The sequence below is a fragment of the Meriones unguiculatus genome, chromosome 20 (assembly GCF_030254825.1).
Source record: "Meriones unguiculatus strain TT.TT164.6M chromosome 20, Bangor_MerUng_6.1, whole genome shotgun sequence".
NCBI lineage: Eukaryota > Metazoa > Chordata > Mammalia > Rodentia > Muridae > Meriones > Meriones unguiculatus.
In genome coordinates, this window is record NC_083367.1 from 41973691 (window position 1) to 41989790 (window position 16100).

At 40.8% G+C, this 16100-nt stretch overlaps 1 protein-coding gene and 1 pseudogene across 3 annotated transcripts in view; both read left to right on the top strand.

Annotated features, from left to right (window-relative positions):
• Hs3st5 (heparan sulfate-glucosamine 3-sulfotransferase 5) overlaps window positions 1-16100 on the top strand; it is a 283018-nt gene that overhangs the window by 186890 nt on the left and 80028 nt on the right. The window lies entirely within an intron of this gene.
• Window positions 3911-5005, top strand: LOC132649494 (heterogeneous nuclear ribonucleoproteins A2/B1-like; annotated as a pseudogene).

The following is a 16100-nucleotide window of genomic DNA, read 5'->3' on the forward strand; positions in this document are numbered from 1 at the left end:
TAAATACCTTTATCATAAATGGTTTGTTACTTTATATAATCACTTAGAAATATACAATAACCTACAAATACTTTGTTAAGTGATACAATAAAAGGTTGATAGTGATTTTTTTCTTTGTAGATATTCATCCCCACAGTGTATGTAAGATAGTAAGAATATGTCATTTCCCATTTAATCAGAGAGTAAAAATATTCATTGAGCTTCTCTACATTACAAGACTGATCATACATATTCCAAATAGTATTTAATACTTGATATCCATTCATATAGCAGATAGATAGATGATAGAGGGGTAGATAGTACAGATACATTCAAAACAAGTAAGAACAACTTATTCATGATGAAGGAAGATGGAAAAAATCAAACGCATTTTGAATATATTTAGCCTTTGAGAATTTCACATGACTCTACCATGTATTTTGATTATAAACATTCCCTACTGCCTCCTGTCTATTTCCAAATATATTTTGAGTACATTATGGGGCAAACATTTTAAAAGAGTTGAGACATCCAAAACAACATTGTAAAAATTTAACCTTTTAATTTCTGATACAATCACTGTTATTTCTACTTTTTAACATTAAAAGGTCAGGTCTTCTATAAACAGTGTGTGAGAAAATTTAGTCACATAGCAGCAGCTTTCACACTGCCCCCACCACCCCAGGAAAGGCTACCAAGGGAAATTTTGTTTTCTCATCAGACATATTTGTTTTTTGGGTTAATATTTGGGCTAATATTTTCTAATAAATATTGCAATATTTATTTCGCTGATATGACTGAAACAAATGTTAATTTTTGCAGTAGTATGATTCAAATGTTCCACAAATTTTTCTCATTGTATCAAAATTTTATCTTGATATTGTGACTGACCATTTTCCTGGGGGTTGGGGGTGGTGACAGCCGGGGGTAGAAGTTATTGAAATTTTCCTCAGAGGGAGCACATCTCTGCAAGCAGCACCTAGAGGCGGGCGAAGTCATTTTACCAATAACCACGTGTTTCCTCCAGTTATCATTCCAGTCCAGCCTCCTGACAGGACACTGTAGGTGAGATTAGGTTGTGTTTTGAACTTCACTGTTTTAAAACTGCGACTTCCTTTGTTCGGAGTAATGATATGGAGATCACCTGTGTAGTTATAGGCTGAGTTCTCTTCTCTGGGCTGCTAAGTAGTGAAATTCCAGCATCTCATGAAGAACAGCTAGAAAACACTCTGTGTGATCCAACCATATACTTTCATGTGATACAAGACCTTTTTCAAGGCTGGTAGTAATGCCTGGCCAAATAGAACATGGCTCCTCTCATTGTTCTGGCTGCATTTACTAGAATAGTACAGGTATTGTGGTGTGCCACACCCATCAAAATACATGTTTGTTAACTTTACCAATCTACCTGATTCAAGGTAGATTATGAACGTTGGACATTGCATCCAATCTTAGCTCTGTCAGTTGATTTTGGCCAAGCAATTTCCCTCCTTTAGCCTATTTTCCTCATCTGCTCCATGTAGAAAAATGTTTCCTTCGTTACATATCACTAAAGACAACATGACATGGTACATGTAACATGCTTCACAGATTAATAGAAAACGCAGTCTGCATGTAATAGTGTCCCATTAAGGGGACGTCATTTGGGTTACTCCACTTCTGACTTCTCCCTAAGAGCGTAAAGGTTCTGTTCTCAACATGTGTCAGTAGACGCTCACGCTTGGCGCTGTTAGAACTTGATTTCTTCCTTCTATTTATTTTTATGTAGGGGATCCTCTTTGGGCTCCAAGACTTGGGTGTCTTCTTTATACAATGCACTGGGCAAGATACAAATACTCTATCACAAACAGTCCAGACACTACCCCAAAGAATGTGAAGCTGCTGAAATTCACAAGACCGAGGGTGGTGCCAAGCATTGCAAGGAAAATTTGGCACCTTGGGACTGTGCATAAGATGGACTTCATCTCAGGAAGGATTCTTGGAGGAAGGGAGGACTTGGCAAATAGATACATAGGAATCCACAGATAAAGGAGGGAGGTTGATGTACATAAAAGGGAGCACCATGCACAGCAGTGGGAGGTGTAGCCCTCTGGAAGCTGGAAGCTTACAAGACTAGAATAGATAAGAAAGGAAATTCATCACGAAGCTAGAGATGGAAGAATATGACGTCTGCACATGTGGAAATGTCACAGTGAAATCCGTTAATTTGAATAATAATGTGTTCCGATAATATTAAATAGCTATTAAAATAAATAATTGAACTAAAATGAAAAGGAGAAGAGGCTGCAAGGGCAAGCAGTGACCCATCTGTCTGTTCTGAACTTGGCACTTTGTTGGCCAGATAATCAACAGTCATATAAACAGCCTTATAGTTGTTTTGTATCAATGAATAATTGACAAGTAAAATTGTGTGTGTGTGTGTGTGTGTGTGTTTGTTTTCAACATAAGGGACTGATATATTAATTACAATGTGTAATAAATAAATTAGCTTCCCTCAGAAATTTTGAAATAAATAACATATTGTCATTAAATAGAATCTCCCCATATCCACCCACCCCCATCGTCATCACCATTCTGCCTCCTCATCCTTCTACTTCCTGGCAACCACCATAACACTTGTTGAAAAGCCATTGAACAGCTTTAAATTTAAGTGGCTTAATCAAATTTGTACATTATAAAAGCCACTCTTCGTCTGGGGATAGTTCAGTTGGCAATATGCTTGCTTACCATGCACAGTTCTGCGTTTAATCTCAGCATGACTAAACCAGGCATAGTTTACCTGTCTTTAATACCAGCTCTTCAGAGTTGGAAGTAATTCAACTCTGTAATTCAGAGTTGGAAGAAATTCAAGGACATCCTTGGTTACATAGTAACTTTGAAACCAGCATGGGATGGGTGAAATTCTAGAATCAATAATTCATGCATTCATTAATTAAGGCCATTGTTGATGCAAGATAAGAGTTGTCTTTTTTTCTGTCTTTTTTTTGTTGTTTTTTTGTTTTTTGTTTTTTTTGGTTTTTTTTTTTTTTTTTTTGAGATGGGGTTTCTCTGTGTAGCCTTGGCTGTCCGGGACTCCCTTTGTAGACCAGATTGGTCTCAAACTCACAGAGATCTGCCAGCCTCTGTCTCCCTGAAAACTGAGATTACAGGCATGCGCCCAGCAAGAATTGTACAGAAAAATAAAAAAGACTGGAATGAATAGGAAGCTGGAACAGTAACCAAAATAGAAGAAAAACAACAGAGTAAATTTCAGTCTTCGTTTTAGAAATAGGGAGAAAAGGAATAGAAAGTATCATACTTGGTTATCCAGAGTGTTCCTGCAATCCTACTGTAAGCTCTGAAGGAAAGAAAGCAAGAGAAGGAAGATAAGGAATAGAGATGAGATAGCTAAATATGTGTAAATGCTGAACACTTAGAAACCTTAGATAACTAGCTGTGAGTTCAGAAAAGAAAGCCCCAGTGAATGTGTGACTAATACGGTAATTGCAGCAATCTGGGGCATGGGGTCAGTTGCCTAAGCAGAACAGCAAAGAGACAAGCCTACAGGGAGAAAGCCGTAGAAGGAAGCCATAGAAAGACACAGGTAGAAAAACCTCAGAGGACTCTAAGGACTGAGATGGCTCACAGTGGTGAGAACACGGCAAGAATCCTTGTCACGGTGACCAGTGGAGAAAAATGGTTTACAATAAGGCTGAACAGCCACAGCACTGTGAAATGAGCTGAACACTGAAAGCGTAACCTCAAGTAGCATTGGCACCTGGTCCTGTGTGCACGTGCTTCCAACACTGCAATCTCTGGAGCAGCAGCTGCTCTCACCACAGTGTCAGGAGTCTCTTGTGTGTGTGTGTTTGTGTGTGTGTGTGTGTCTGTCTGTCTGTCTGTCTGTCTCTTTCTTTCTGTGGAGGGCTTTCTCATCTCACTCGGCTGTGAGATGAGATTGATTGGTGGTTTAAGCTTTGAAACCGCCTGAAGAAAGTTTGAGAAGCAACTATGAGCAATGGAGAAAGCTCACAGACCATGTGGTTAGGAGGAATCTGGCAAGGAAAAAAATCGAGAGGATTTGGCTTTGTAACTTTCTCATCAATGGCCAAGATTGTGGCTACCATGTCTGCAAGGCCTCATTCCATTGAGGGCAGGGTAGCTGAGCCAAAACATGCTTAACAAGAGAGCAGTCTGGAAAACCAGGAGCCCATGTGATGATGAAGAAGCTGCTTGCTGGTGGAATTAAAGAAGATACTCAGGAACACCACCTTCGAGATTACTGTGAAGAGTATGGAAAAACTGATAGTGTTGAAATAATTACTGGAAAGAAAGGAAAAAAAAAAAGATTTGGCTTTGTTACTTTTGATGACCATGATCCTGTGGATAAAATTGTATTATAAAAATATCCTACCATCAATGGTCACAATGCAGAAGTTAGAAAGGCATTGTCTAGACAAGAAATGCAGAATTCCAGAGTTCTAGGAGTAGAAGAGGAAGAAGCTTTGGTTTGGGGGATTCTAGGGGTGGTGGTGGCAGTTTTGTACTGGGATCAGGAGGCAACTTCAGAGGGGATCTGATGGATAGAGAAGGGGCGTGGATTTAAGGATGACTATAATGGGTATGGAGGAGGGCCTGAGGGTGGAGGAGGGAGTTACAGAAGTGGAAAGTACACTTTTGGAAATTATGACCAGGGACCTATGGTCCAATGGAGAGGTGGAAACTTTTGTGGTAAAGGGAACACGGGGGAACCATATGGTGAAGGAAACTATGGTCCTGGTGGAAGTGGTGGCTATAGTGGGAGGAGCCAATTCTGAGCTTCTTCCTGATTAGCATGAGCTTTACTGTATAAACAGATGAGGTCGAGCACACAGAGGTAAGAGAACAGCTTCAGGCTATCAAAATAACAATGTTAAGGAAACTCTTATCTCAGTCATGCATGACTATGCAGTGATATGGCAGAAGATACCAGAGCGGATGCAGAAAGCCATTTTGTAAATGGATTGGATTATTTAATACCATTACCTTACTGTGGAGGAAGGATTGTTAAAAATGCCTCTGAGACCATTTCTTAGCTTTTTAATTGTTGTTTCTTTCAAGTGGTCTTTGTAAGAGTATAAAAGCATTCCTTCTTTGGTAATATTAAATTTGTAAGTTTCAGGTGGCATGCGAACCTTTCTTAAGATTTTTCTCAAAAGTTTTGAAAAGCTATTAGCCAAGATCATGGTGTAATATGACAAAACATTTTTTTTTCCTTTAAAAATTTAAGCATGTATGTGGAGTTAATAAGCTGTTGTACATCTATGATTTAATGAAATAATTCTAAAGAAAAAAAAAAGAAAGTGTACCTTCTAAACTTGACAAGATCTGTGGAAATTTTGATAAGAAGATGCTAGCATTAACCAAGCCAGGGTGCAAATAAAAGAGAAGAAAACTACAACTAAGAGTCCGTGAAATTCCTGACAAACATGATGACCCAATAGCACGCTTTATAAACGTCATAATATTAAGATAATCACATGATTTTTCATCTCTGAAAATACATATTTTCGAAGCTTAGAGTCACCTGGGGAGAGGGGACCTCAACTGAATTACTGTTTTCAATTACTTAGCCTGTAGGTAAGTGTGTGTGTGTGTGTGTGTGTGTGTGTGTGTGTGTGTAGGGGATTTTCTTGATTAGTGATGGATGTAAATGCTCCCAGCCCCAGCCCACTGTTGGTGATTTCACCTTTGGGCAGGTGGTCCTGGGTTATAAAAAAGCAGACTGAGCAAGCCTTGGTGAGCAAGCCAGAAGACAGTATTCCTCCATGCTCCTGTTTCAGTTTCTACCTTCAGGTTTTTCCTTTGTCTTCATCCGTGATATATTGTGACATGGACGTTTAAGTCAAAGACATCCCTCCCTCCCCCAACTTATTTTGGTTAGTGTTTTATCATAGCAACGGAAAGCAAAGTAAAACTTCTATAAACATTGTTTTTGATCACAATGGATTTTTTTTTGTCACTTAATAATTATTTTCCCAGTAATTTTTTTTTAATATTGAGCAAAGGCGATGGTGAAGCATAGCAAAGAAAAATCCCTAACTGGAGAAAAGTTCTTGTGCTTGCATCTACATCTGTGGAGTCAAACTCCAGAGCAGACTGAGGGGAGAGAGCCAGTGATTCATTACTGTGAGTGAAGAGGGGACACACTATAAATCACAACCAGGAGCAGCGTAGTTCTGTGTCCCTTGCTCTCCTCCACTGCTGAAAATTAATTTTCCTCGGGATTTTTTTTTCCTGCCAGCTGTTATTTACTGTCGTCCACCCAGGCTGGCTCATTCATTTCTACAGGCAGTTCCCATTGGTACACCAGGCACCTGGTGTGTGTGGGGGGGGGGGGGTGTATAAGAGCTCTGTGTGAAAGCTCAGTTTCCACTGCTACCTAAGTGTTCACCATCCCATTTTACACCCAGCCCAAGCCCAGCTTAGACTATGACATTTGTGTTTGGAGGAGATCGGAGAAGTTTCCTTCTAAAAGTGTTTAACATCACTTAAGTGCATAACAGATCGGGTCTTTGGAGGGATCCTGCATCTCCTCACAATGGCTTCAGGGAAAGACTAAGGAGCAACCTTGGTCTGTAGCATGGCTGTGCATAACGCCCGTCCCCCTGCTTTTCATTTCCCACATCACACATATCACAGGTTCTCAGCATGATTCAGACGATGAGCTCAGGGCCCAACACATTCTGTTCTCATTTAATCCCCATCAGAGCCAGAAGGGTAACACTCTGATGCTATCTATTTGGCAAAAAGGGGGCAGTCAGAATCAGAAAAATTAGGTATTTTGTCTAACGATCTATCTGATAAGTACCAAGGCCAGGATTCAAACTCCTAATATTGCCCTGCAGTGCCTTAGCGGGGCTAAATGAATGTGATTGTGTATTTTCTCTATAGAGTCCACTGGTTAGGCTAATAGGTAGTTGGTGCTTTTGTTTTCCTTAATACTAAGACAAGCTTTACTTTTCTCACTTATTTTCTTCTTTCTCCTTTGTAATTATATATGCTCTGTTATTAACATCTCTACAGATACTTAAAATCTGGGAACAGATTCGGGGAAAAGAACTTTTTTTTTTTTTTTAATTTTTTATTTAACTTTTTTTTTTATCAGTTACATTTTATTAACTCTGTATCCCAGCCGTGTCCCGATCCCTCATTCCCTCCCAGTCGGAAAAGAACTTTTTATTAAGTCACAACATAAAGTAGTCATCAAAATTTAATACCTCAATAAAATGTAATACATAATAACTATCTTGGTGTTAAACAAAAGAGACACAGCGCTACAAAATAATTAGCATAAATGTGTCTGGGGAGAAAACTGAGAGAGTCAAGAGGATAGAAGGCACCTGGAAAGGGGAGAGGAGCATCTCCATGATAGTTATGGAAGATGCCTATAAGGTGACATTTGACAGAAGAAATAGAAGGAATCCCTGCCTATCCCAACGTGAAGTGGACTTGAGGATGATGATACAGGCTGAGTAAGGATCCGAAGCAGGAATACCAACCTGCTGTGTGTTGCTATCTGCCTCCTGCCTTCCCCAAGCAAGGAGAACCGTGGCATGGGTTAGGGACTAGCAGCCAGAGACTAACTCAGATGTAATGGCACAGAGTGGTCTTGTCAGCCACTCTGACACTTTGTCCAAATATAGTCAGCAGGTCATATTTCTAATTTACCTTGCTTTGGTACATCCTAGCCACGCTTTTCCAGTTCTTTTCTCCTCAAAGTTTCTTTTCAGTTATAAAATGGTAACTGGAGAATCTGGCCTAAAACCAAGACGAGCTGTATAAGAAAATAAGCATGCTACCATTCCCCCTCACTCCTTCCTCCTTAGGCAGCAATAATTGATCACAGATTTCTCTAGTCACACTGTAAAAGGTCAGAGCTGAACAAGAAGGAAGAGCACAATTTCAGACACAGCACTTACACTCAGTTATCGCATTCTCCTTCTTTCTCCTGCCTGTTCACTGAGAGTGCCATCTATAAGCTAATATCTCAGCATATGGATTTGTCTATGAGTCTGTCTACCTCCTGCCTAACTTGCCTGAAATCATGCCTGCTCCCCAGTGAATGGCTCCAGAACCTCCATGCCTTCAGTGACAATGAGTCACCTAAATAACTCTCCCTCCTCACTCTTGCCCACTTTAAACAACATGAACAACAAAGATCTGGATGCAAACTAATCTTAGCCTTCCAGATCTTAGTTTGCTCACCTGCAAAATGGGCCTTAAAAAGAGGCATTAACTACTTACAAAGTAGTTATTGATAAGTTGTTGATATGACAGAATAAAAGATTTTGAAAGAAGTGCACTCAAGGAATTTGAAGCCAAAGAAGTGAGTGAAAAGTAACGTTTGGGACTAAGCCAATAGTTTTAGCACAAGCCTCTTACGTGCCTTAAGCTATCTTACTTGTCTGAGTGTGAAAGAGTTAATCATATCTGCATAAAGCAAAGCATGACAGACCAGGACAAAACCTTTATCACTCTACCAAAAAGCCAAGATGGGAATATGTCTAGTTTTAAATACAAATATGAAAGTAAACCAGATAAACACTGCCATAATGAAAAACAGAGCAGTGGGAAGGGAGCCTATATCAATGGGAATGGAGAAACAGACGTTTGGAGTGCTTGAAAGTATAACCAGTTAAAATATAACATTCTGATACTCCAACCTATTGCTATTTAATGGGATACTCCATTCAGTTAGGCAGATTGAGGCATACCAGGCTTGAGGCTAGGACCTGACACTTCCTCATCAACATGAAACATACAAGCCCATAGGTACCAGCTACTTACTCTTGGAAAGTGTAAACCAAGAGATGGGGCCCGCTCTCCTGAGAGCAGTGGCCACATTATGACTAGTAAGAAAGTACATTGGGGCAAGGAAATTTATTTTGAAGAACAAGTCAACTATAGCCCCTGGGACTATTATAGCTGATATGCAGGAACCCAAACATTGGCTGGAACACAAAGGCAAGACGTCAATTTAAGCAGTGTCAGGAGGGATGGCATAACTATGCTCTACACACTGAGCTGGCGCTAGCTTGCTACGGCAGGGGCTGGTGGGGTGGCTTAGTTGGTAGAGGGCTTGCCTGGCAAGCACCAAGTCCTAGATTTGAGTTCCAGCACAGATTAAACCATCTGGTGGCACATAACTGTAGTTCCAGCACACAGGAAGTGAAGTCAGAAAGATCAGAATCCAATGTCATCTGCCAGCTTGCTGCATTGCGAGTTCAGTGCCAGACTGGGATGCAGGAGAATGTGTCTTTAGAAGCAAAGAAAGATCGGTATAATATAGCTAATATAAAGCAACTAAGGTTGGAGAGGCTTTTGTTCAGATCCTCAGAATCAGCTAAGCTGGAGAACAGTGGTCAAAGCAACACAGAAGCTTGGCTAGCACATCTCAGAGCACAGGCTGAAGTCTGTAGCAGCCAAGATGACATGATGCTGTGTCACTTAGTCCCAGCACCTGTCCCTACTGAGTCAGAGACTGATTGGCCACGGAGCAGGCTACTGGGATAGCTCCTACACAGGGAGATTGGACCAAGGAAGCAAAAAGTATACAGAGGCAGAGGACAGCCATTGCTGACCCATGACCTCTGACCACTCTCACCAAATCCACCCTCGCCTCTGGATTTCTCTGAGGTGCAAGATGAAATCCAGAGGAGAATGATGGGAAAAGTAAATCTGGAAATTGCCTGAGGGTTTCAGATCCCTCCTTGGTCCATGTGTGGTTCAGGTGGCAATAGGCTTATTCCCAATTATCTAAAATTTTCCCTGTCACTGGATTTCAGACAAGAATGAAGTCTTCAAAACTTAGAATTCTGAAGCCAAAAGTTCATCCAAATTTAAGAACTAATAGAGAAGTGTTAATAATCGTAAAGTTGGTGTGTGTGTGTGTGTGTGTGTGTGTGTGTGTGTGTGTGTGCATAGTGCTGGAGATTGACCCCAAGTGTTCATACATGATAGACAAGTGATTACCTCTTGAGCAAAAACCCAGTCCCTACTAGTGAATCCTTTACAAGATATGTGGTTAGCGTGTATATGCTATATGGATAAACACGGTGAAAGGAACACAAGTAGGTGATTGCAGAGATTAGATGTTTAAAAGAAATAGAAAACTCTGATGCTAAAAATGTATTTTGAATAAATTAAAAAATGTGAGTTTGTAATTTCTAGCCCCAGAGAATAGGATATGATTATGCTAAGTGCACTGGATTAGAAAATGTGACCTTATAATAAGTACTGGCACAAGAGCTTATGTTTCTCTCTTTTAATTTACAGTTGAAGAAATGTTGACATAATTTTTTACATTTTGCATAATTTGATTATGTCTTCTTTAAAAGAGGTTTGAATGCATTGGAACTTAGAGGGCAAATGTGTATTCAGAAACTAGTGTTTGTTCAGCCAAAATTGCCTTCGGGAGGAAGGCTGGGCTGGTTCGTCAAGGCAACTGGAATCCAATCCACCAGAAAGCTAATCAACAAGATGGCTAGTTACATTTATGAGTATTTCTTTTAGAGGCATTTAGTTTCCATCCTGCAGATGGTAGCTGCAGTCCATTAGCCCCACGCCAAGCTTCCCAGAGTCCTATTGTACTTAGCAAGATTGCTATTGCCGCAACACAATTATTCCAAATTCAGCCAGAGTCAGCGGGTCTAAAACAAAGCTATGTCATAACAATTTAATCCCAGCTCACCTTCCCTAATGCTGGCTAAACAATCAAACACCTGCTGAATTCTGTTCATGTAATGAGAACATCTGAGCTATGAGGATCAAAGAGAGCTGACATTTGATCTGAAAGCCAACACAGTAGAACCCCATCCTAGAAAGGATTGCCATTCTGAGGTTTCAAGGGGCTATTGTATGGATTAAATCCTGCTGCCCCAAATAAACAATACCAAAAATCCTTCCTTGACACAGACAGTGGGTAAGGTGTGTGTCATTCCTCAAGCAGCAGGCGTAGGTAGGTGCTTCATTGATCAAACTCAGCTTGGTTCAAAGAAACTTTTAAAAAATGGCCTTTGGAATTTACAAAGCCAAAATAGTATGTGCTTTCTGGTTTTCTGTTTGTTTGTTTCTTTGTTTGTTTTATTTTGTTTGGGGGGTGGGGTTTGAGACAGAGATTTTTCTGTGTAGCTTTGGCTGTTCTGGACTCACTTTGTAGACGAGGCTAGCCTCAAACTCACAAAGATCCACCTACCTGTGCCCCCCAGAGTGCCTGAACCACTGCACCCTGCAGCTTTCTTTTTCTTATTCATGATTTAAACAGGCCATTAAATGTAAGGTGAAGGGCATTAAGGATGTTTATCTTCCTAGTTACATTGGCATTTCTACTTTCAAGAAAAAGCAAAATACTTTGAGGTGTGAAAATTCCTAAAACTTATTTTGTTTTGTAATTCTGAATACCCGGACTGTGCCCTCCTGGCTTTTCTCCTTCACGTTTACAACAAATAAACAAGTATGACCAGCATTCTTCTTCCAGGATGCTGGTGTAGCTACTACATACATCACACATACATCATCTCCTATTTCCCCTTTACATTAGGTTTCTTTAATCTCTCTTCCCTTCCTCCCTCCCCTTTGTCTCTTTCTCTGTCTCTCTCTCCCTCCCTCTCTCCCTTTTGCCTCTCTCTCTTCTTTGTCCCTCTCTCCCTTACTCTCTTCCTCCTTTTTATTCATTCCTCTCTGCCTGCCTTCAGTCCAGGTCAAGTTAAATGGCCTTTGTTGGGTTGGCCTTCACTGTATAGACTAGCTGGCTTCAGGTTCACAGAGAATCACCAACCTCTGCCCCCAGAAACTCACACACCCCAGTGCTGGCATGAAAGCCTTGTGCCACTACTCCTGCCCCCCCTCTCCCCGATCCTCTTGAATGAAAATGGCCCAGGACTTTTTCTCACAATCTGTTAAATACCAAGTGTAGCCGCTTTCTCAGGGTGTCTTCCCTGTAGACAGTGTTTCTGCACTGTCTTCTGTCTGAAATAACTATCCGTCTTGATGTACCTGCTCAAAACAGCAGCTGGATCATACACAATTACTTATGAGATTGCCTTCTAGGAAAGTTGAACAAGTCCTTCTATGCTGTGTGCAGCTGGAGGTTAGGGGAGCTGAACTGTGTCCTTTGGTTATGTGTACATAGACTATGTGACACCTAAAATTATGAGACTGCCCCAGAATTCATGAAGAATGGCACAGTTTCAAACACACTCCGTAGGACTTCCAAGAAATCATTGAATTGGAAATATTATTAAATCACTTCTATTTATTGATTTATTGAGCAAAAGACTAGTTTTCAGTAAAAATGTTTGATGGCAGAAAAGAAAATATAATTTTTATGGTATAAAAATATATTATGAAAATATATGTTCCTTATACATTACAAATTCTTACTATGCATTAAGGTACAGCTTTTCCTTGTCCCCAACACTGGCTCCTCTTACTTCTAGCAGCTTCCTAAATCTGGATCCCATTAAGAATATAGATTTAACACAATTTTAGACCATGTTTTAATTCATTTAGGACAACTTCTAAGCAACTGATAAAACAAACTTAAGCAAAAGGTGATGGTGCTTGCCTGTAATCCCAGCATGCAAGACACAAAGGAAAATCTCAGAAAGTGTAAGGCCACCCTGATCTAACAAGCAAGGACCAGACCAGCTATAGCCACATAGCAAAACAAACAAACAAACTAACTAACTAAACATTGCAGTAGAACATGGTGGCTCCCACCTGTAATCCCAACACTTGGATGGAGGTGGTGGCAGGAGGATTGCTGTGATTTCTTGGACAGCATGGGCTACACTGTGAACCCTTGTCTCTACAATGTGAAACCATGTCTCAACAGTGTGAAACCCCCTCTCAAAAACAATTACCCTTTTGTAAGTGTGTATTAAGCTTTTTACACATGATTTCCAAAGGTACACCTCAGTTTCAAAAACATCGCTTAGCCACTCATGGCAACTCACACCTATAATCCAAGCTCTTGGAAGGCTGAGGCAGGAGGGTTGCAATGAGTTTGCGGCCATACTGGGCTGTAAAATGATAGACTCTATCTACAAAAATACTGGGGGGGAGGGAGTTGTTCGTTTGTTGTTTTTGTTTCATTTTTGGGAACTCTCCTGACCTAAGAATTTGTGTCTAGAAAAGAGACCTGGACTACCTAGAACTGAAACTTTAAACTTAAAACATCCTAAGGATATGTTTGTTCTTACCTCAAATCATTCTGGAATCATGATTTAATACATCAAGATGAAAGTGGGTACATATTCTATAACAGAGCCAAATTGTGACAATAGCTTAAATATATTAGAGAGAGGTGTGGGGTGGAGGTATTCGACGCTAGCCCTCAGGGCTTCACCCTTGCCACGCAAGCATTTTAACACTGAGCTATAGCCCAGCCAAGTTGAATATCACTTATCTGAAACACTCGAAATCAGATTGGATTTCAAGGCTGTTTTCGTTTAGGAATACTTGCACATTACAGTAATACACAGAATCCATCTGTCACATTATCCACAAAGTTAGGTGATAATTTTACATATTAAATAACTTTAGGTATGCCACAAACTTTTATGGTGCGTATTTCCCCACTAAGGCTTCATGTTATCATGCAGAAGAGTTTGGATTCTGGAATACTCTGAACTTTTGATTTCTGAATTAGAGTACTCACTCTCTGTAGAAGTTTATTTCTCAGTTACCTAACAATTTAGAGAATTGCCCGCTGAGGGTGCAGCTGTGCCCCCTTGGTTTATCTCAACATTATATTCTCAATGTTATCTTCAGTCGCCTTCATCATCAGAACTGAAACTATGTCACTGCTCTGGCAATAAGAATAACAAAAACTAAAGGCAACCAGCTTTCTGTTAAGTGATGTTGAATACATTACCTCTGCTCATGTTTTTTCAATCCATACTAGTTCATAGTCTTCAGTGGTCTCTATACAAGTCTATGCCTCTGACTAGCCAAACAATGTGCTTTCAAAATCCTTTCCACTCTTGCCATCCAATGTGAATGCAAATTGGTTACCAGATTATTCATCAAGAGGAAGAGACAGCTCGCATATGCTGATGATGTATAAATAGCCATTAATTTCTTCCCATGTAATCCCAATACCTACAGTATAAAATTAAGGTCGGAATATAATAATTATAATTTAAAAATCTATACTTTCATAAAGTGAAGAAGAGGACACAGCTATCAATCAGTGATGCAGAGTAGTGATGAAACTATACTGCTCAGGAACTGTATGTCTTTTGGGGGATCCAGTTCATTGCTTGTACCCTATAGGGCTCTCTAGGCTGTTGGTGTGCATGGCCTCTGACTTTCCACTCTGATAAATTCTTTATTGGCCGTATTTCTCCTTAGCCACATATGAGTTAAAATATTCTTTGGAGCCTGGTTTAGGTATTTCATCAGTCAAATTTGCACATTATTTAAAAACACAATTTTCTTAGAATTTTGTCAAATTAGGCCAAATTAGTAATCTCTCTGTAAGAGAAAAAAAAAGTTGATTATACTTATTTAAATTTATTGTTTAAAGAGACGTTTCTTTTTTAAAACTTTTTATTGGTTGTTTGTGAATTTCACGTAATGCACCTCAATTCTACTCATCTCTCTGTCCTCTGGTATCCACCCTCTGCCCTTATAACCCCCCCCAATCTCATAATGGAAGCGGTTGTGTGTCATAGTGCATCCCACAGTGTACCTCTTTGTCCATACTACTTTTTGCTTGCAAATATTCATTGGTCTGATTAAGGACTCTGGCTTCTGCTACAGTACCAATAGTGGATCATCACTGGGACTCCTCTCTGATATTCTGTTGTTGCTCTTTGTGACGGAGATCCTGCAGCTTTGGATTTTCAGGACCTGCTCTTTCATGCAATCTAGCAGTTCATTGGTGGGGTAGATGTTGAATCTGGGCCTGGGAGGTAGCTGAGGTGGTCAGTCCCCGGCTCTCCCACACCCACACCACCAGGGTGAGCTCTCCAACACTGCCCCAGTCAACTCATCCAGCGCCACAGCCACCAAGGGCAAAACCAGCTTTTCTGCTCTCATGCCCTCTAGCTGGCTCACCCATGCCTACGGGCAGACTCACCCATGGTCACACCAGAAGAGCCCACTCTACTGTGCTACCCAGGTGAGGTGCAGGGCGCAGGGCATGTGCTCCTGAGTGCTGCAGCAGGTGAGGAGCTGGGACAACTCTCCCGCTCTCATGACCTCAGGGCCAGCTCTCCCTCCTGCCATATGTGGCAAGGAGCAATGGAGTCAAGGAAGGGAGCATCTCTCCCTAGACTGCACCAACACAGGACAGATAAGTGTGGGGAAACTCTTTCATGCCTACACACTTGGTGAGATCAACCAATGCCTCTGCTACCAGGTTCTGCTCTACTGTGCTGCCCAGGTGAGGTGCAGGGACAGCTTTCCTGCATTCATGACCCTGGGGCCAGCTCTCCTGCCTGCCACAGGTGACAATAAGTAATGCTTTCTTCATTGAGCCTAAACTTACTCTAAGACAAAGGCTGAAATGCTGTGACAGTAGCCACCAGAAAAAGTCACATGCCCAAATCAGGAATTAGGAATGATGATAATGCTCTATGAGGAACACAGGCTTCTGGACTAGAAAGAGAACATAGTAGACAGTAGACAGAAAGGGTGGGGAAGAAAACGGGATGTTTCTTTATTGTGTTCATCACTTTCTGTGTCAGATGTCCTACTTAGCCATCTTGGTGGTTGGTCAGCAGGAGAAAATTTGTAGTATAAGAGAGGAGTAAATATGGAACCAACCAGTTTTGACTTTCTTTTCCAATTTTGATGTAAATCCTGAAAGCAGTCGTATATCCAAATCAGCTGGGTTTTTTCCCATGAAAAATGATGAGGTTTTAGAGCCACAATAATCCAAATAAATACAGGCCTTTAGCAAATCAACCTTCCTTTCAACTGTCCATTGATTTAAAGGACATGAAGCATAGTTGCAACATCTCAACCAAGATCACATTCCATCAGTTCCTGTAATTCAGCTGGGGTTGGTGCAGCACTTCAGTCAGAAAATGATGAGCCCAGGAGATAGAGCCTTGGCTTAGTGGAAGACAGCCATGCTAATGTCATGTGAC